The sequence below is a fragment of the Pteropus alecto genome, unplaced genomic scaffold (genome assembly GCF_000325575.1).
Source record: "Pteropus alecto unplaced genomic scaffold, ASM32557v1 scaffold155, whole genome shotgun sequence".
NCBI lineage: Eukaryota > Metazoa > Chordata > Mammalia > Chiroptera > Pteropodidae > Pteropus > Pteropus alecto.
In genome coordinates, this window is record NW_006438113.1 from 21094640 (window position 1) to 21116556 (window position 21917).

A 21917-nucleotide genomic window follows, 5' to 3' on the forward strand; every position below is an offset into this window, starting at 1 on the left:
CAGGAATGTTGTCTTTGTAATTAAACAACCACCAGCACAAGATGGCCTTTCTCCACTAAGCCTGACACTTTGATGAGAGAATTCTTTTTCTCATCTCTGATATCTTCCCAGCCCCCCTTCATCCTCTGGGGCCTGAGAGAGATTAAAAGGGGGTTGGAATGCAGGCTGGAGTCATTAAGTGTTCTCACCCCTTAGAACAAAACACATGACATAGGCCAGTCCTTTCTGCAGAGCAGCAGACCATCATGTGACTTATTCCACTTGACCTTTTCAGTTCCAGAGTTGAAGAAAAGGACATTGCAGTAGGAATGATATGTGAAGATATTTAATTATACTCCCTTTTTGCATTTCTGGGGAGAAAAAATACTTTCAGTAGAAAGGCAGGGGCTTCAATAATTCTATCATTTCTACCCATTTTAGACATTAAGAGTTACTTGTGTTAGAATCTGGAGCTCAACAGAACAGTAAATTGCAGGTCTGTCTGGAATAGGCATCGGGATTCCAGAGTGTAGAGTTGCTTCTTAGTAACTTAGTCCCATTGATTTATTAAATTGTTCTCTTTCTATCTCCTGAACTTTTATTGGTAAATGCCTTTTTAGTTCCTCATGTTAAGGTAGGATTTTTTTCCCTAATCTATCCAAATAATTCATAATTTATTCCAAAGAATAATTTTCTGGACTAATAGTGTTTTTAATTCTTAAAATACAGTTTTCTTTAAAAAATTGTCCATTTGACTCAGTGGGAGGAGTAGCACCTCAAGGAAAAAGGCTCCCAGACATCCACCTCAAGAGGAATTTGTAGCTACTTTCTGTTGGGGATAAGCCAGGCCTCTTGTAGGTTCAGTGACTGCCCATTTCCACCATAGAACCAGTCGTCTTACTAAACATGACCCCAAGGTAGCTGTTGTGTTTACTCGCCTACATTGGTTATCACTGGATTTTGTATGCTGGAGGCTTGAGGTCCTGGGAATGAAGAGAAAGAGGGGGGACTGGAATCACCTCCCTGACCAGTTTGTCTTCTTTCTACCCTCACTACATTGAGTCCCTGGCCCCATGGAACCCATAGGGGCCATCGAAAACCAGGTTCCCTACAGCGTCAAGGGTCTCCTGTCCAATCCAGGTCCCTAAACTTCTCTTTTATCCTTTATCTTGTGCATTTCTCCGCTGATAAAGAAGGATGGAATATGCCCTGATGAAGATACGGAAAATATTGAAAACAGCCAATCCAGATTACTTTGCTGTTTCAAAGCTTCCTTGTAGATTAGATCATTTGCCCTCTTAAAAGCTCAGTGAGCTGCTTTTTCCATGTGTTCCTGTGAATAATGCCTGTGTCATGGTCTCAGCTTGAAAGAAGGGGAGAAACAGTGAAAAGAGAGAGCACACTTTGTTACTACAAGTTTTCGGGAGCTACATCAGTGATGTAAAGGCTGTCATTTTTTTTTCCTCTTTGAAAACATTTTATGTTTATGCCAAATGTTGAACACAGAATCTATGTCCTAGTGCCCAATATTTTGTATGACAAAAGACGGGGTAGAGAGTATATTAATACTTGAAAATTTTACCTAAATACAGTGATATTTTGTATCATATAAATCTAATGGGCAAATGCATTCTACTGGAGTTGTGTAGGGTTTCTGTCAATTTTCAGTCTCAGAGATCAGACAGCATACTAGGTGCACAGGGTACTCCACTGCCTTTCAGAAATGCACCATGGGGATGCAACCTCCAAACCCTTGATCAGGGATCCTAGATCAGGGGTTAGCAAATTTTCTCTGAAAGGGGGAAGATAGTAAGTATTTTGGATTTAGTTGGCTATACAGTTTCCTGCATATTCCAACAACACTTTATTTGTGAACACTGAAATTTGAATTGCATGTTATTTCCACATGTCACAAATATTATTCTTTTAATTTATTTCAACCATCTAAAAGTGTAAAAGCCAGTTTTAGGGCGCAGGCTATGTAGAAACAGGTAGCGGGTCAGTTTTGGCCCTCAGGTCACACTGTGAAGGTCCCTAATCTAGATATTAGCGATATCTCAAGACAATCTAACCTTCACAAATAAGTTAGTATGTGGGAGGCCCGTTTTCAGATGGACAGGATGGGAGAGGGGCAACTCTTCAGGTATTTGTCTCCTGGGTCTTGAAAGAAATTGTGAGGAAGTGGGATTTCAGGCACAAAAACCCTCTTCCTCTTGCTTGAAATGGTTTCTGACATTGAAGATTATTTCTGGAATACATTAAATATGCAGATGCTCCCAGCCTCGCCTCGGTTCCTCTCTGTCTCCTTGTACCTTCCTGAAACATCTGTTGGGCACCTACTGTGTGGTGCCCTTGGTTAGAAGTTGGTGACACAAAATGCAGACAGCACAGGGCACTCACAGCCTGTGGGCAGAGCCAGAGGAGAGAGTGGAGGATCTCGCACAGAGCCAGCAGCCTATTGGGAGGGAGGCACAGCATGCCGCATCGCCATCACCCGCCCTCACACTGCCCAGATTGCATCCTCAGCTCTCAAAGATAACTTCCTTGGCCAGTCACAGTGGGATGACTCATGATTCAGGATGGCTTGACGTGAGCAGACACTGACTCCTTGGTTCCTAGTTGGAAATTTGGATTGATGGGAAGGCCATAACTTCTAAGCTGCTCTGTATCTTAAAGATCCATCCAGAAAAGTATTACCAGGCTTTGCGTTGAGGCAGTGGCTCTTTCTTACACAGTCTGATGCAAATGTCTTAGTCTGAGCCCCCAAACGATAAATACCTGAAACAACACTCATGCCATCATTCTTCATGAGCATTGCCTTCCTTCGTTGAGCAGTATTGTTGTACCTTGAAAATCACAAGTTGAATATCATTTTGTAAATTAAGTCACTGTATAACTACTCTAAGTCTTTATGCTTGTTAAAGGAATACTTTCACGAATTCTAGAGGCAGCAATGTCATTGATTCAGAACGTACCATCATGGAACCACTTTAGGCTTCCATTTCTTCATCCTTAAAGTGATGGGGTTTGATTAGATGATCTCTGAGATTATGTGATTTACTCTACTGTTTATCTTGTGTGTAATAATGTATTTTTAAATATTGGGTTTTCTTGAAGTAAGGCACACTTATTCTCATAACATGAAGTATCCAACTGTGGAGTATTTAGTTTTTCGGTGGACCTGCCAGACTCCCGTGTCAGCCCGTGCTTACCATGTAGGGGGTGTTAGCTTCTCCTTTTGCAGCCGCAGTATCTATGAGATGAGCACCGATACTTTGGGAAACAAAATGTCCTGGCCAGAAGGTGGGTTGAAAGACACAATTATGAGATTATTACTCTTCTTATTTCACATAATTATAGAGTACTTTTCTCTGAAGAGCCCCACAGAAAAGTTGAATCAGTTGGAAGTATTTATGCTAGAGAAGAGAAGACTAGACGGGGAGGATAACTCAATGACAGTTTGGATATTTGGAAGACAAGAACCAACAGTTCTGTCTTCTCACTGAAGACAGAAAATTAAGAAATTGGTAGGAGAGGTCTACATTAGATGTGAGGAATAATGCCTTGCCAGTAGGCATAATTAAACACTAATGTGAGTTCCTCATGGGAGGTCTGGGTGGGTTGGGGCTGTGATGCCCTGCCTGGAGCCAGACATCTTGCTCTCTGATTTCCATTGCAGACCCTAGGGACTGCCTGTAGGATCCAAGGGGCAGATCCACAGGCCCGGACTCCCAGACCCCTAGCATTGAGTGTGATTAACACAGACATAAAGGACAGCCTTGAAGAGGGCAAGAAACATAGCAAATGTCATTGGAAGGACGTCTGCACCTTCACAGGAAAGAATGGGGATGTAGCCTGGGGTTTGATGAAAAAAGAGTTTGCCCTCAGCTAGGCAGTGCCTGGCCTGGGGGTGGTAATGATTTCTTATGTCATCAGCCTCCACTTCTCTAGAGCTTCAGCTAATGGGAACTTTCCCCCTATCTGACTCTGTCTCCTACCCATCTCGTATCTGCAGCATGTGGATCAGACTTGCTGTGTTCCAGAGATGACTCTGGCTCCACCTCACTGTGTTTCAGTCCAGAAATGGACACAGTAAACAGGTGATGGTTTTCCTGGTTTTCCCTGCCAAAGCATAGTTTTCAGCACATACTAAGTGCTCACCGTGTATGTGGTGCCTGTATAAATGGAATAATTGCAGGAAGGAGGAAAGAAGTAGATGTAAAGTCAATAGTGAGCATACTCCCCAGGAATTTCAGAGCCATGACCGAACCATCTGAAAGTGTCACGCCCCTCTTGAGTGTCACATGCCCTCCTGGGGTGTCATACTCGCTTGGGATCACTAGCACTGTGGTCAGAAGCACGGGCTTCAGAGCAGAGGCCCAAATTTAAGTGCCTCTGGGCAGCCAGGTACTTAATGTCAGGGAGTGGAGCAGACCAGGGTAAGACAGTAAGGAATACTGGGGGCCGAGGCGGGAAGCCAGCGCCAAGCACCCACACACTGTGGCCAATGGAAACGTGAGCTCACAGTTGCCTGATCCTTGCGTTATTTTCTTTTTTAAACAGAAACTCCAGATTTTGACATGAAATCCCTCGATTTTTAAGTGTTGGCAACTAAAAATATTTGTGTAAACACAGTGAGGGCCAAGAAAATATGTGTCTGCTATTTGCTGCCAGTGTATGACCTTCCCTCTAGAATCACATGGAATTAGGTTCAAATCCTGGCTGCTTACTCCTGGTGACCTTTGCAAGTTACTTAACCTTTCTGAATTTTAGTTTCTGTCTCACAAATATACAGATAAAGATTGCTTCACAGCGTAGCTATGAGAACTAAAAGAACATACATAAGAAATTAATATAGTGCCTTGGATGCAGAGAACTTAACTGTTTAATAATAATGGCTGTAATTATATTATTAGATTAAATCACAAAAATTGCTGGTATACCTGTAGATTTGACCTATAAAAATAGCAATTTCATGTGGTTCAACATATTATTTATATAAGATCATACCCTGTATACATTATTGTATCATTATCGTTAACATTAAGCTTAGCCTCCCACTCCCTAAACACATTATTCTGATGCACCTTTCTTGCTATTTTCCCTATAGCACTTATCTTTTTGATGGTATGCAATAATTTATTCATTTTGTTTATAGCTTATAGTCTGCCTGGTGGTATGTAAACTTCATCAAGGCATATATTTTCTCTGTCTTGTTCACTGTCCTTCTCTGCTTACTTCACCCCAGCACTTAGAATAGTAGGCACAAAGTAGGCTCTATGTAAATGTGTTTTGAATGAATAGACTTATATACTGATGTTCCTAAAATTGAATTCAGTCCACCACGGACACTTTCCTTCAAGCCTTGCAGATTTAAGGGAGCTATTGATGACTGTCCTAAAATAAAACATAAATACAAGTTCTTATCTTATGTTGATGGGTTTCTCAGAACTTTGACTCTTGATCTCAAGAATAAGGCTAGTAAAAAGTTTTCTAAGTATTTTGTGCCCTACAATAATGGAAAACTGGATTCAATTAGTTTAATTAACCAGAGGCATTCGATGAGTATTTTTTTTCCTGGTTTTACACGTGAGCTTTGTATAGTGCTGTATTTTTAAAAAGATCATTGGTTGTCTTTGCCCTCAGAAGGAAATTAGATTTGTAAGAACTCTCCTTGGCAGTACAGTATGCTTTCACTGTGCGTGTGTGTGCGTGCGCGTGCGCGGGCACACATATGCATACATATATTCAGTAGTAAAGCTAATATAGGAAAAGAAATTCAGTTTAAAAAGCCCACTAGTAAAGGGCAAGCCTGACTGGATTCCAGAGACAGAGGAGAAAATGGTGGTATTGTCTTTAGAAGGAATGTCAGAGAAGCCTGCATCCAGAGGAAAGTGCTGATAAGCGGAATGACAAAAGCTGGCTTCATGAGTGATTCCCAGCAGCCAGGGTACGCTTCCAGCTGATTGCCCTGTTATTTTCGGTATTCCCCATATCATGACTAAATACGCAGAGCTTGACTGGAGGCCACAAATATGGTAAGTCAGTGGGATATTCTGGGAGGTGCTACATTATTTGTAAGGCAGTTTCTATACTCCTGTCTGCTCCCACTCACCCCCCATTTAAAGAGTTAAGAAAATTCTGACCAGCTTCTACCTCTTTCCTGGGAAGTAGAAAAACCTTTACGTTTCCCAAGGCTGATATTTTTAGATGCAATGCTCTGTCCAAAGTGTTAACTAATTGAGTTATCAGGTTTCATATTTGGCCACACAGAATGGCAGTGGAAGAGGGAGAGAGCTTCCCAGAACAAGTAAGCATTTACATTTCCTTATAGAAGTGCTGCTTTGGCCTGGATAGTCGTACCTTTTGAAAAATGTTTGTTGCCAGATAGGAAGGAAGTTGGCTGTCTGCACCGTGGATCCCCTGATTTCAGTGTGGGGGGACAATGGGTTGTCCTTTCTGTTTTGCTCGGATCTGAATTCTAGGTATGTTTTGCCTATGATGTAATTTGGAGTATTCTCATCTCAGGCCTTTCTTAAGAGGGTGCTTAATAAAATGCAGAGAGGTAGTGGGCAATTTGGGGTGCGGGAAGGGCCTATTGGATCCAAGAATGTAAGAAGGTTTAAATATTCCCACTTTTCTCAAGAGAAATCTGTGGGTTTTAAAACTCACCTTTTTATGGTATATTAATTGCAAGGGGAAATGTGGAGTTTTATAATTGGAGGTGAGAACACCATAGAGTTCAAATTTGTTTTGGAAATTCATATAAATGGTAGATGGAGGATGTAATTAGAGGTTGGAAAATGTAGTTTTATTTCTGTTTCAATAGATTTGCACACAGGTACAAATATTTAATTTTATTTAATAATTTTAAAGAATTAGCATAGTAAGCCATTTTTGGATGCTACATGGGAAAAGGAAGTAAATATTTGCTTTAGTTTACAAAATTTTGAAGTATTTGATTCTGAGGGATTTATAGAATACTATTTAGATTATGGCATACTTTAAAATTTCATGTTATCTCATTTCTGTGTCTTTTTGGTTAATACCCGTTTTAACTATGAGAACGCACATATACTATGCATGGTATTTGCTATTAATACCGTGTATCAAATCCTGAGCATAAAATGAACAATTTGTAAGCAAAATTTAGTGAAATGGTCATAATAACTAGAAGGTGACACATTGGTGCTAGTTCTAACATCAGGTAGGCACACATGCTAATGGTTTTGAGAAAATAACTGTCATTTCATAGTGTTATAAAAAGCAATTTGGAGAACTTCAAAATTTTAGTCCCTATTTTAAATAGATTTACTTTTAATCTTTGTATTTTTAGAGATAGATTAATCTTTTAGCAAAGAATATTCTTATGAACTTTACAGAATGTTGTTATACTTTAGAGTAGACATTTATAAGATTTTAATCTGAGTGAAACTACAAACATTCTGTGTACCTCAGAGAAAAGGCCTTTGAAGATTAAATTTTGAGATTCATAATAAAGATATAAATATTGTTTATGAATCACAGGCATTAATTATAACTTACTAGTAATATAAGCATATTGGCAGATGTGTCCTAAAAATTATATATATAATGTCACCCTAAAAAAAATTGATTCAGCCATCAAAAATTATGAGCTGTGTTGAAGGGTGAACTTTGGATGTGCATTCTGTTCTATTAGTTGTGGAACTGAAAACTTTATGTATATGTAATCATAACAACACTCGCTGATTACCTAGTGAGACTTGGCTGTGAGAAATACTAATTTGCTAGGAAGTTTTGAGCCAAGTGCAGATATAACAGATCCTAAAAAATATACCTGACAAGCTTTGGTCTTTTATGGATCGAGTTAAATTTAAAAAAAAAAAAAAAGATCTAAAGGAAAGCTCAAATAAAAGCAGACCATCTTGTTTCTGCCTCATGTCAGAATATATCAACTAAATGGTAAAAGCATTTGAATCAGCCCATATGTGCAGCATTTTCTGTTTTGGTGGGCCTGCTGTTTAAAAAAACATGTAATAAAATGACAGACTGAATTTGAAATTATCCTGCCCTAAGCAGTGACTCTGGAAGGGCACTGACCCGACACAGATCACACAGAAGTCCCGTCACAATAGAGTAGCATGTACTATTGCTGTACTGGGTTTAGCTGGACAATGAATAAGAATTATTCATCTCCTGTTTTCATCTCTGACTTGAATGGGAGACTGAACAGTCTATCTGCATGAGCTGCACTATGGATAAAATCCTTGCAAAGAGGGTATAGTAGATAATTACATTTTCACAAACGATTGTTAATACGTCTCGCTACTTCTGTTTAGTTTGTGGTTTCTATAGTATTGTTTAGAGATTTTATATAGGTTCATTTAGTCTTTGTTTTGGGAGAAACTTTCAGTGATTTTACAACTTATTATTGTGAAACATTTGTAGCACAAACTTTCCAAAAGGGTAGATATTTATGTAACTTTCCCAATTTTAGACACTTTCGTGTGCTGTTAATAATCAAGTCTTTATAGAAGAACTAATTTTGCCATGAATGATTTATGAAAAATTAACTCTTAAACTTGAACTCAAATAATGCTCATAAAAAAGAAAGCTAGACTCTGCTATTGAGCAAAGCTTAAATTTAATGCAATTTTAATGTGCATTTTAGAGACAGCTAATGATGAGCTTTCAATAGCTGAAAATTATTTTTAAGCCTTATAAAGGTACTCTATTATAATACCATATAAAAATTCTTGGTATTATTTCATTTTTTATCTTCAAACTCAGATGTGCTCTATTTTGTATGTCTGGTTTTCAGTAATCAGTTAATAAATGCATACTTAATTATTGGGAGAATCCTAATTTTATTGCCGATAATTTTCACTTTGGGAAGTTGGGGGCAAATAGGAAAATTTATATAGTCAGTCTCAAAAGAGGAATCAATAAACCTGTCTTTTTGTTGCTGAGACTATAGTTTCTTGTTTTGAAATGGAAATTTTTAGTTATGTAGTATAATTTTTACTCATCAACTAACTGTTTTCTTCTATGTGAAAATGCAAAGATACCACCTTCTCTCAGTTAAAAATTTTGGCTATAATCAATTTTAAACAATATTTATAAGAAAAAAGAGAATTGAAATCTAGGTGTCATGTCTTTTTGAACAGTCATTCTTTTTATAATGTTAAGGCTTTTTTAGTCACAGAGAAAACTATATTTGCCAACTCTTTATCCTAATGCGTATATTTATTATTTTTCTTTTTACTATTGTCCTGAGAATATGTTGTAAAATCTAGTAATAAAAATTAAACTGTCTTCTAATAATACTACTGATGAATTTATTTTTAGGTTATATAACAAATTTCAGAGTATATTAGGTAGATATCTGCAGTTACTAATTAATCATTTATTAAGCATAAAAGCCGACAAAGAATTTCTTTTATTTTAGGGTCTACTTTTGACTACTATATGAAATAAAGATCTGTATAGACATTCATGATAGATACTCATTTCCAGAGAATAATATTGGGACATTTATGCCATTTTTTTTTGGGGGGGGGGTCAACTGACAAGTGAAAGATGTAACCAATTTAAAAAATATAAAAAGTCAATGTCAAATTGCTTTGTAAAATCTGGGTATGCTTCAGTTTTATCTAGTCTTGAATTCTTGATTATATTGTGTTTTAACTTAGCATCTTTTCGATATATTACCGATTTACTTGTTTCTATAATTCAATGATTATTCTGTTATATTTTGAAAACATTTGTGTCAATAAGCTAAATGTTACTTTGAATTCTGTAGCTCTGTAAACATAGACTGGGTCTTAGTCATCTTTTGATCCCCTGAGCCTGGTGTGTATTAAGCACTCAATAAATGTTAGAATTTTTAAACAAATCCTCATCTTTAAAAAGTATAGCCTCTCATAATTTTAAGCATCTCATTAAAAGAGTATTTGAATTAAATTGAAAGTAAAGTTGGTATTACTTATATAGCTGAAAAAGAGCCAAAAATATTTAATAAATTCAATTTAAAATAACGTTGAACCTTCTAGCCACCATTTAATTTTATAATAAGAGACAGTATTTTAAATATTTTAAAAGATTTTAAACAGAAAATATTACTAAGTAATTTTCCACTTGAGTGACCAAAATGAGATTGTTTTCCAGTCTAGAAGCTTCCCGGAATATAGGATTTGTATATGTAGTTGTGTTTACACGACAATGACAAGTTGTCTATAAAGAATTTTCATGCTATCTCTCTGACATAGCGGCACCAATTGCAATGGGATGTGTTATTCATTTCTCACATGTCATTTCCACGAATATTAAGTTGACATTCTGAGAACAGTATTATCCACTGGAAAAGTGAGTAGTGTCAAAGTATTTGGAGTATGTGGACAAAGCCAATTGGAAAGATCCTATCAGGAAGAGGGCTGAAGCAAGGGAGCAAAAAGGCAAAAAACGGGGCAGTTAGCGTGATCCTGGTCCATACTGTGCAGAAATAGCAGCACTGCATTCATTTAGACCTCATCTTCCTGTTCAGTCATAGCTCTTGCCTAAATTATTCTGTTCAGAGGTGGTAGGCATCTGTACCATGAAGTAAATCTTTGACAACTTTGTTGTAGACAAGCCACTGTCAAAGTGTGGTCTAAGAACCCCCAAGTGTCCCGAGACTCTTCTAGAGTATTCCACTTCCTGTGAGGTCCCCCTTTTCTAACTCCGTTATCTGTTTGAGACTAGATTTCCTTCACATACTTCAACCAAAACAATACATTGCCACAGATTGAACATAGAAATAGATATGAGGATCTGTCTTCTGCTGTCAACATATTTAAATACCTTGTCTAGCGTCACAGAGTTTGTAAATTGCAGAGCCAGGTTTTGAACCGGGGCATCTGGCTCCAGAGCCTGAACTCTTAAATTGTCAAACTTTTATTGACTTGCTGATAGGTCTAAACTAATCCATTACTTTTTGTTTTCAAACACAAAAAATCTGTATGACATGCCAACCCTGATTTAGTACTTTCATCTTCATACATAAAGGGCATCTCCATAGATATAAGTCTTTACTCCCAAGATCCCTGTAATATGTCTTAACTGTTAGACTGTAATATAACCAGATATTTTAAAGTCACCTACTATGTTGTAATTACTTATAGCTACATATTCCAGTGGTGACCTTAACTTTGAGATAAAGTCTACTCTCATGTGTTTTATGTAATTGAAAAGAACATCCTTCTTTATTATCTTTATTACCTGTTTTCATTGTACTTCTTAAAAATCTCTTGTGCATCTGGGTACTATTTGTGCTTTTTCGCTCTCTTCCATTTCATAGCATTCAATGTAAAGATGTTAAGTCTTCTATTTTTAAATCTTGTCCAAGAAAAATGTAAATGTTGCTTGAAAATTATTTAATATTCACAAATCAGTCTCTCAATCTATCTATCACTACTTAACCTTACCTTAAAATACATATTTTTATTCATTGAAATAAAAACTTATTTAGCTGTATTTTCACCAGGGGCTCCTGAGATCTCTTTGTTGATCATAGACTTGAGTAGAAATGAAAAATTTAATGAAAAGAGCAATAGCATTTTGGTAAATGGGTTTTAAAGAGAATCAGTATGAAACCATCCTCACCATGAGCCCCCCAAAAGGCAGAGAGCTTCATTTACCAGCAAGGCTCCAGCTGCACCAGCTGGCACACATTTTAGGACAATAAATTCAAGAACCCTTTCTGTCACTAGCTACCGCCTCCTCTCCCTCTGGTGCTGTGGGCCTCACCCTTCAATTCCTCTGGGCTTTCAACTCCAGGCCTCTAATTATCTGACCAGGCAGCTCAGTCCAGTGTATTGTGATTTCCTGGCTGAGTCCCACCATACAAAGTATATTTATGCATTGGAAGAAAATAGTTATGTTCGCAATATTAAGTGTATCTACACTAAAAACAAGCTATTTATTTCCTGATCTCAAAAAGAAAAGGAAAAAGACTGTTTGGAAAGTGTTCATCTACTCAAGTAAATCCTTTCTCTTTTCTCCTGATACCTAGACCAATTTTAGCTTATCACTGTTTTCAGTTGCTATATTTAAAATGTGAATAGTTCCCTGGATTAAATATTTTAGGACTCATGCAAATGCCTCCTACATAATAAGGATCCTTAGGCATGAAGCCCTGACATCCTTGTTCTGATTCATAACATACCAAATAAATGGAAAAATCCCAAAGTTGACGTGTTTTATATAATCTACCATATATAATGCCAGAAGTAATTGCTATGCATTTCCTAAGTGATAAGTAGCAGTATCTTAGTATTACAAAGTGCATTTATAAGGGAGCCTGCAGTTTGTTTAGCCAAGATATACAACAACTGATATTTGTCCTATAAACAAAGATTCCCACAGACTTTCAAATTTTGACTGCATAATACTGTCTCATCGGGGGTTCAGAGCAACTTCATTTGATGCCTCAAGAGGCAAAGCTGTCTGTTGTTTTTAGCCCTCTTCATCTGTGAGGCGTGGGTCACAATATTTAGATGTTGTTCCCCACAGGATACGTAGAGTCACTGTGTAGGGAGAGTTACAACATGTATATACTTTGGGGAAAGGGAGATTAGACCAGTTGACCTTGGAGAGCCCATTCAACCTAGGAGTCTGGCAGGAAAATCTTCAGCTAAGTTCTTTTACTTGTTTAAACCATAAAATTGTGTACTAATTTATTTATTTAAACCTTTTTTAATTTTTCAATTACAGTTGACAAACAATATTATATTAGTTTCAGGTGTACAACATTGTGATTAGACATCTATATACCTTATCAGGATGAAGCAATCATCCTGATAAGTCTAATACCCATCTTACACCATACATAGTTATTACAATATGATCGACTATACTCCCGATGCTATACTTTAATTTCCTGTGACTATTTTTATAACCGGCAATTTGTACTTCTAATCTCTTTCACCTTTTTTACCCATTCTCCCAACCCCACTTCCATCTGGCGACCATCAATTTGTTCTCTGTATCTGTGAATTTGTTTCTGTTTTGTTTACTTTGTTTCTTAGATCCCACATATAAGTGAAATCATGGTATTTGTTTTTTTCTGACTTATTTCACATAGCATAATACCCTTTAGGTCCATCCTTGTTGTTGCAAACGATAAGATTTCATTCTTTTTTATGGCTAAGTAATATTCTATTGTACATGTGTTCCACATCTTCTTTATCCATTTGTCTATTAATGGACACAGGTTGCTTCCATATCTCGGCTTTTATAAATAATGCTGCAGTAAACATAGGGATGAGTATCTTTTTGAATTAGTGTTGAGGATCTGAATAGACATTTCTCTAAAGAGGACATACAGATGGCCAATAGACATATGGATAGGTGCTCAATATCACTAATCATCAGAGAAATGCAAATTAAAACCACAATGAGATATCACCTCACACCTGTCACAATGGCTGTCGTCAATAAATCAACAGACAATGCTAGTGAGGATGGAAAAAAATGGAATCCTTGCAATCTGTTGGTAAAATTGTAAATTGGTGCAGCCACTATAAAAAAACAGCATGGAGATTTCTCAAAAACTTAAAAATAAAACTACCATGTGACCCAGCACTTTCAATTCCAGGTATTTAGCCAAAGAAATTCAAATACTAATGCAAAAAGATATACACACCCCTATATTCATTGGAATAATTCATCCTCTTTCTTGTACGATGAGGTACTGGTAAGAGCATTAAATCCAGGAACCTCAAATTTTATTTTTAGCCATTTCCTAACTAGTTAAGCAAATCATACCTCTCTTTGCATCAATATCCTATTTATACAAATAGAGATAATTCGGTGATCTCTACACACCTCAAAAAATAAGGCTGTGTAAAAAAATAAATGTACTTTTGTTGTTAACACAAAGCAAGCTGTGTATTAAGACTAGGACATAATTATTACTATATTGAAATTTTGCTTACCAGTTCACCAGTTCAGGGCTATGAACCCTGAGATTATTTAGTAAATATTGTTGAGAAGAGTTGAGGGCTCATACATGCCCCTCACGCTATAACACAATAGTAAAGGAAGGCATGATGGAGTACATGATCCTTCCGGCGTGGAAAAGCCTGTTCATTTAAGACGGCCATTTCCTTGGCTGAGCAATGGGGTACAAATTACTGTATTTTATAGGCAGCCTCGCTCACAGGAGAACAACAGAGAATTTCTTTAAAAAATGTATGTTCATGTGGGAAATAACTGAGACAAATGAACTAAATGAAACAGAAAAGAAAAAGGGATGACAGACAATGATAAAGTCTAAGACCCCAGTGGCTCTACATTTTTGTTCATCACTCGCCTTCTGCCCAAAAGATGGAAAGGGTTTCAGTCATATGTTTTGAATAGACTGTCGTCCACAAAATTTGCACGTTATGAACCACATCAACTACTATTTTATGCATTCTTTGATTGCATTCTTGTTTTAACTCAATGGGAAAAATAATTTCCTAAAATAAAGATGCTTAAAATTTCCACAAGGACTAAATCTACCTCATATTAATATTTCATCTTTGTGGCATAAGATAGAAAAAGAAAAAAGAAAATTTCTCCAGGGCTGTTATATGTTCTGAATTTCTGAGCATCGAGATTGCTGTGGATAGACTTGTTTTTTTCAAAGCAACATATTGTCATTTCTTTCATGAGTCTTTGTCCTAGGAGATTACCAGAAACATGTCCAAACACAGCAGAGGTTTCAGACAAGCCTGATAATAAATATACCCACAAAACATACCTTTCAAAAGTGGTATTTTCATTTGTGTCTATTTTCCAGGCTTATTTATTTGGATCTATACATGTCAGAATAACCAAAGATAAATATTTTACAAATTTTAAGGTTGTGTCCCTTTTGTATAACTTCACTCTTACGTAAGACAAAACACCGTGTCCTAAAATGTCCTTGAATGAAATAAAGTGAAAGAGTTCATTTTGTTTTCATTTTAAATTTCAAAAATCATTTTAGATAAAGAGCTACTTCTCCGTCTATGTCTTGCGTTAAGTACCCTGGCTTCAACAGGACGTTTATTAGCACTTTTCCATTTTTGCTCATTTGGGAAATACACCATTTACCATTAGCTTTAAGGTACTTTCACTGTATATCATTGCATAATCTCATAGAGTTTTTAAAGGAAGGAGGGAATTCACCTTTCATTTAGTCTATTTAATTCTATTTAAAATGTATCTACTCTATCACTTAGTAACATGATTTATAGCATTCTACCAATACATAATAGTGTTAGGACATAATCTGTGTGTACAGCACACCAAGATCCCTTGAAACTTCTATATAATGAGGAAATTTTTTAAAACAAAAATTCGAAGTCCAATTGGTTTCAAATTCTGTACCTATTAGTACAAATCAGAACAAAAGATTACTATGTTGACCTCGTATTATTAAAACATACACAGCTCTCTTCCCCTACTACATATGGTTTTATATCCCTTGAGAGGCATCTAAAATGGATATTTAAATTTTTTCTTTACGTTATCAGAAAATTTCAGACAAACTCAAATCCTGTTCGGCAGCTGAACCATATCAACTTTACGTTGAAAAATATTGGAAATACCCAACCAAAAACACCCAACGTGCACTTTTCATTTTTCCTATGGTAAACATCTTTCTTCTCTGTATTTCTTTTTATTTCTAATCAATCTCCAGGAGAATTTTTAGGAGTTTGAATTCTGGGTGAGAAAAGACACTGCAAGGGGGTGGATTCTGCATCTTCCTTTTGATGTAAACCAGATCATAGTAGACAGACTCGATGAGAGCGGGTTTTATCAGTATGGCAAAGTAAATCTCTTGAAAACACTGCCTTTGTAAAAACAAAAGCCTGCCAGCCCTGTATTTATTTTTTTAACTGAGTCCCACTCCGTTCTACTTAAAGATAAAGATGGGAGTGTTGTTTGCCTTTCCATTTCAGAGAGGCCACTGTGCACAGACACCCTGGCAGGTTTGAAATTTGCGACAGCAGGGGCCTTTCTGGCAAAGGTCCCAGTGTAAAGATGCTAACCATGCCTAACATGTGTTAGGGGACAGTGACCTCATTTTCAGGGATGAACTGAGGTTACTTCCAAGCAAAATCCATACAAACAAAGGCAGCCTTGTAGCAATCAGAGGGAATCTGTGGAGGCAGACCCCTATACTTGAGTGGTTTTGCAAGTGATGATTAAAGATAGAGGTAGACATGAGGAGCATTTTTCTTACTGGTTAAGCCCCAAACCTTCCTCTTACTGTTGTTTTATTTTCAATAACTGGGTAACCATTAAATAAAAAAGAATAAAATCTTAATAACCCAAGGTTTTCCCTAACTAAAAGAGTTCATTTTTTTTCAAGCACTTGACATGCAAAAGACACACAAAATTCCCCTTTATTTAAAAAATCTTTGTATCCACCCTGAACACATACCTAAAAAGGATCTATTTGCAAACATAAATACCTAATACCCCTTTGGTGGGGGAAAAAAAAGAGAGAGAGAGAGAGAAAACAGTCTCCTAAAAATCTGAGGGTTTTTATTGACAGGAGGCAGATTGTTGCATGAATGTCACAGTTGTTTTGGTTTGCACAATTGGTCGCATTCCTTTGACATTGGTCAGAAATTAAGTCACTGTGCAAGATATCTATAAAATATCAGCATATGATATCTTACTCTAAAATATCTGGCAACTTTGAATGGGCACTATCTCAGTGGACGAGTCCCAGGATATAAGCAGTGATTCTGCTGTAGTCTAGTGAGTAAAAAAAAAAAAAAAAAAAAACAAAAAACCCTCATGTGTTTGGGCAGGACCACGGCCCCATGTCCTACATCAAAGCCTTAAACTCAGAAGAATGCGACTCTCAAGTGACTTGACCTTTTTTCATTGAAAATTTTATTCCAAATAAACACATTTATCTTGGATTTTGAGAAGTTCTGCAAAGCACCTCCATTTATACTTCAAAAGTGTAATTGGCATTAAAATCACTAATTGAGGATCAGTGCCATAGAGGATTTGAGGATTTTGATAAGCAAGCCCCATACTGCATAAGTTCCTTTCCTGATTGAGAGTAATTTACAAATCTGTATTACTTTAGTCACCAAAAATTACTGCTGTGTTACCAAGAAAAGCCTCTCATCTTCGATTTCTGGCTGTAAAAGTTTGCTTTAAAAAGGGAACCATAGAAGAGTATGAGAAAGGGGAGAGAGGCGGACATGAAAGCCAAAATTTTTAAATCTAGCATTTAGAATTTAACGTTCTCTCGTGTAAAGTTAAAAGTTTGTCAGCAGACCTTCAGAATGCCTCTTGCAGCACTCCTTTCTTTTTCATTCCACCTGCTATCCCCCAAACCTCGATATTACATAGAGCTGTATTTTTATAATGACCTAATTCAGTGTCTCTCACCTCTAGTTGCACATTAGAATCATTTGAGTTTCGTTTATCAAAATGACCAGTTGAATCTCTGGGGGTAGGGCCTGAATGTCTGCTTTGTTGTTGTCGTTGTCATGGTAGGTTGACCACCATTGACCTACAGATTTTTTTGGTCTCCATTTCCTCCCATATTCTAATGTGCCATCACTTGGGTTAAAATATAGATATAATGATTTCCTTCTGTTTCTTAAAACCCTTCACCATCTCCTGGTATCTTTATGATGAAGTTAAATCAGATTTATCTGCCATTCCAAATCTTCTATGAACCTCTGCTATATACTATTTCCCCCAGGGACTCTCCTTTTCGGTGGAGATTGTCTATTCACCATTCCTTTTCATTTCTGCGTCTCCACCCACTTTTCTTCTCCCCACAAAGTCCTCTCTTGAAGTCTTACCTCCTCCTCTTAGCTGGTTTCCAAGCTATACCCAAGATGCAGAAATGGCTGTGCTTAATGAACCTCCATGGACTCTCACAGCTTCTATAGGTTCCTCTACTAAAAATTCCAATTTCACATGCTTGCTTCAGTTGCACAGCTAGATTATAAAATTGAAAGCAGTAACTGCGTTCTCTCAGTAAAGGCAAAGTAGACATTACTGCTTCACTGCTAGATATTAAACCCTTTATTAAATATGAACCCTTAATCCTGGTGATGGAAAAACAATGTAACATTTACTTTGAAGATTATCTTAATAGTTAGAAAAGATGTATTATTTACTACTTCAAGTACAGACTTGCGATTTCACCTTCAGCACAGCCTCACTCACAGTGGAGTTTAGATTGTGGATTTAAGAAAACAGATTAATGTACTTCCTGGATATGTCTGCATAAATATACTGGTATCCTAATTGACATTTAAATTAGCATGTACAATGTGAGAAGGTCAGAAAATTGTTGTTCTTCCTGGTCCATACTTTCTGATGTATTACCAGAAACCAGGCAATGTGATCTGTTGGATCCGGGCATCTAGATAATGCTTCTGGAAATTTTTAGTGGGAGAAGCTTTGTGAGAGGTGTCTTAGGATCTTCCTGAGTAGTAGAAAGCATAGTTAATAGGAGGCCTTTTATACGGTAAACTTTATATTAGTAGTTCTTTTGTTGATTTTCTAAAAAATGGTTAGCAGCCAGGAATCATAAAAGTACACATATTCGTTAAACATTTGGTTTTTACCTTAAGCCAAATAAATGTGCATCCATTTATCAAATGTGGGATATAAAATTGAGGCCTTTTCTCCAAGCGTGGGTCTGCTGACTAGAGTTCATGTTGTCCGTCCATAACACTAATGCTTTTTCTTAGAGTCCGTATCTTTAAAGGAAAGCTAAAAATTAATCAGTGAAGTAACCTGAGTATAGAATCTTTCTGGAGTGTTCTGAATTTTTTTTCATTCCTTACAATAGTCTCATCCATGTCAGATTCAGCAGCAACATTTTTAGGAACTTCTTTCTAATAAGTCTTTCCAAAGAATTTAATTTTATTTTCATAAAATACTCTTTCTCTATGTACCATTTCATAGTTTAAATAATACCTAATTAAATACTTAATTACAGCAACCAGAACAACTGACATAAACATGTTAGAGAAGAAAATACAATTGACTACTAATAGGAACCAGCAGGTATGGGAATCCCAGAGAAAATTCACCTATACTTGGGCATCAGTGCTGTTAGACAAAAGAAATAGTAAATGAGAGAGTTTGGTTAAAAAGACAGTTACCATACTCCAGCAATATATCCCTGGGATGTGATATCACACAGATCTGAATTCAACTTCCAGCTCCAACACTATCTGACTGTAGGTGCTTCTATTTTCTCTTTTAAAATATATAAATATCAGTATTGAGGATTGTTAAATTCATATATACAAAGTAACTTAGCAGAGTACCTTTCTCTCTGATGACTCTGAATAATTGTTGCTGATGTTTCTTTACTTCTTTAGTTAGCAAATTTAAGTTCCTTCTTCTCTTTTATGTCACTCTGGAATAACAGCCAAGAAAGGCATTGGATAGTAGGGGTTAAGGACAGAACTCACGTTAAGGACATGAGTTCTAATCCAGGTTCTGCTTCTAGAAGAATTCCTTTTGGCAAATTACCTAACCTGATTTTTCTAATCTGCCACAAAGCAGATGATAATAGCACAGATTTCACAGACTTCTGAGAATGAGTATGTCCCAATCTATGGAAAATGCCTCACGTATTATAAATGCCTAATGATTATATCAGAATATTTAAATGCTTTATGATTCATCAGGCACAACAGAATGCAGACTTTACCTGCATATTTTTTGTCAGTTAACTGCTAAAACAAAACGATTGCTCCATAGGTGATCCCAGCAAGCATATTAAAAATCAAGCTATGTGCCTAAATTGAGTTAAGAAACCAGAATAAACTCAGACTCACTCTTTTATCTTCTCTTGAAGTTTGGAAGAACTCCTAATTCTGTGACTAGACTCTTCTCTTTCTTCATCTATTGAAACGGAGAGAGAACAAGAGACTGGAGAAGGTACAAAGCAGACTTTTTTGTTCCAAGTTAAATTGGTGTAGGCTTTTGCTTCTTAAAGAATAGTTAGAGCACGGGACTACACATTGGAGATCAACATTTCTTTGTTCAGCACTTGCTAAGAGTTTGTTATTCAAAAATAATCTCTGAACAGGACATGGACCTGCCCTAAAATAGATTACAGTGCAATCTTGAAGGGATAGCTGGCATCTAAGCTGACCCGACTAAGTGCTATAGGAATCTGGAGAGAGAAGGGGTTATGCCCAGTGTTTAACAGGGAAAACAGCAAAGATGAAGTGACATTTGAGCTGGATGTAGGATTTAGTAGGTGACTCTCTTGATGGGGGATTAGGCGCAAGCAGCGGTGATGAGCATTACTGGCAAAGGGGTATCCTGAGTGAAGTCACCTTGCCAGGGAAATTATCAAGAAGTAATAAGCCCTTAAAGAATAATAAGCCATCTGGATTACTTATTCAAGATCAGTATTCATGTTTTAGTAAAGGCTGGAAGTGTTTGTTTGGGGCAGGTTTTAAGGACCTCAGAGTCTATGCCATAGAAGTTGATTGAATACTATGGTTTAAAAGCAGGAACATTTTTACAAGTGAAGCATGTCATCAACTGTATTTAAACATGTAAAAGTAGATCTATTTAGGATGAAACTAAAGGTAGGCATATGGAACTCTGCTTACTCAGCCTTACTCTTGATCTCAGTGTTCTTGAACCCTAGGGCTCCACAGAACTGCTGGTATGGAGGAAAGAGTTGGGCTTATTATCAAGAAGTTGTGGCTTTCAATTCTTGCTGCTTACTTATGAGCTGCGTGACCTTAGGCAAACCACTTAACATATGAAACTCAGTTTTTGCATCTATAATAAAAGTTCCCATCTTGATTGATTTTTAAAGAATAACAATGTGTGTATAATAATATATGTACTGCTTAGTGAGGTCCCTGACCTGTAGTCGGCCCTCACTTAATTGCGGCTCTCATCCTTGTCAGAATTTTCTCAGAACCTTCAGTGGCTCCTCAAGAGCCCCTGAATAGTGTTGGTGCTTCTGGAATACTCAACTAGGGGCAGTGTGCTGACAACAACCTCCTGGTGGTGTTAGAATAATCTGGACATTACGCGGCTAGGACCTAAACTGGACAAGTAATAAGGTGGGAAAAAAAAAAAGCTTAAGCATATTTCCAGCAATAACCAGTTTTACTTGGCTGCATAGACATAGGACACAAAGCCTAGAACATGCCCAGAATGGACAGTCTAATAAGAGACCTCCCCTCATTAAGCTGGGCCCCAAATATAAGGTTGGACAGAAAGTAAACCCACCACGTGGAAAAGTATAACAAAAATGTGCGTGTTTCAGTTTGTTACCAAATGGAAAGGGAAAAAATTCTCCCCTAAGTATTTGTAACCACAAGGAATTCCTCATATCTATACCAGTTTGGTCTAAATTTGTATAGTCTTAAAAACCAAAAACCCTCAAGGCTTTTGGGGTCGATAGTACCTCTAGGAAACGGGCAGAAGCAACCTTAAATTCCAAAAGAATTCCCAAAAATTAATTTCTAAGGAATATTAGCTCACAATCAATAATCACAAACTGTGGAAAGTATAGATTGGTAAAAATCACTTTGGAAAAAAAAGTTTGTCATTAACTAGTAAAGTTGAATAAGCACACACCCAGTGACTCACCATTTAAGATGCTATTTTAAATATATACCTTTAGTCTACGGCCATGCCAACCTGAACATGCCCATTCTCATCCGATCTCGGAAGCTAAGCAGGGTCGGGCCTGGTTAGTACTTGGATGGGAGACCGGCTAGGAATACCAGGTGCTGTAGGTGTTAAAAAAAAAAAAAAGAATGAGCCAATAAATATATACCTTTAAAAAACGTTGCCTCTGTGCCCCAGAACTAGTGGCCAGAATGTTGATGGCAACACGGTTCATCTTACACCCAAACTAGAAACAACATTAACATACATCCACTCTATAGTACATAAATAGATTGTGTTAT

General features: G+C 36.9%; 1 protein-coding gene and 1 pseudogene across 2 annotated transcripts in view; both read left to right on the plus strand.

Annotated features, from left to right (window-relative positions):
• Positions 1-21917, plus strand: part of ANK3 (ankyrin 3) — a 556993-nt gene that overhangs the window by 338897 nt on the left and 196179 nt on the right. The window lies entirely within an intron of this gene.
• Positions 21628-21746, plus strand: LOC112482830 (annotated as a pseudogene).